This window comes from Elephantulus edwardii, unplaced genomic scaffold (assembly GCF_000299155.1).
Source record: "Elephantulus edwardii isolate Elephantulus edwardi_28Jun2011 unplaced genomic scaffold, EleEdw1.0 scaffold00122, whole genome shotgun sequence".
NCBI lineage: Eukaryota > Metazoa > Chordata > Mammalia > Macroscelidea > Macroscelididae > Elephantulus > Elephantulus edwardii.
Genome location: NW_006399872.1, coordinates 2715820 through 2716793, shown reverse-complemented (window position 1 = coordinate 2716793; position 974 = coordinate 2715820).

Here is a 974-nt window from a genome sequence, read left to right as displayed (position 1 = left end):
TCTCCAGCACCACAGCATCAGTTCTCTTTCTATCATCCCTATTCATTGTCCAACTCTCCGATGTATAGCACATAATTGCAAAGACTATAGTCTGGATCAGGCACACCTTACTCTCCATCCTGATGTCGTTGCTTTTCAGTACTCTTGAGAGGTCCCTCGCAGCTGACTTTCCCAATGCAATTCATCTCCTGATTTTCTGGCTACTGTTACCAAGAGTGTTGACTGTGGAACCAAGTAAACTAAAACTGTTAGTTATCTCAATCTCTTCACCATCGATACTGATGCTGTCAATTGGCCCAATGGTGAGATCTTTGTTTTCTTGATATTGAGCTTCAATCCATATTGAAGACTGCAGTCCTTGACCTTCAGCAACAAGCACTTCAGCTCCTCCTCAGTTTCAGCAAGCAGGGCTGTGTTATCCACATAACGCAGGTTGTTGGTGATTCTTACACCAATCCTGATGCCACATTCCTCTTCGTACAGCCCAGCATCTCAGATGATCTTTTCTGATTACAGATTGAAAAGGTATAGAGACAAAATGCATCCCTGACGGACCCCGTTCCTGATTTTGAACCATCCACTGTCTCCCTGCTCTGTCCTAATGATTTCCTCTTGGTCCAAGTATAGGTTTCATATTAGCACAATCAAATGTTCTGAGGTTCCCATTCTTCTCAGAGGCAGCCATAGCTTATTGTGATCCACACAGTCAAAAGCCTTTGTATACTCAATGAAGCACAGATAGACGGTTTTCTGGTATTCTCTGTTTTCTGCCAAGATCCATCTAACATTGGCTATAATATCCCTTGCACAATTTGGTGGGTGGAGAGACGGGGGTAAAAGACAAGGGAAAGATCTGACATGTAATGGTGGGTATAGTTCATTGTGATTAATTTTGTAAAACATAATGAATTGGAATGATTTTATCAAACACAATGTGAATGAAGGGTAATGTGAAACACAACATTATACAAACT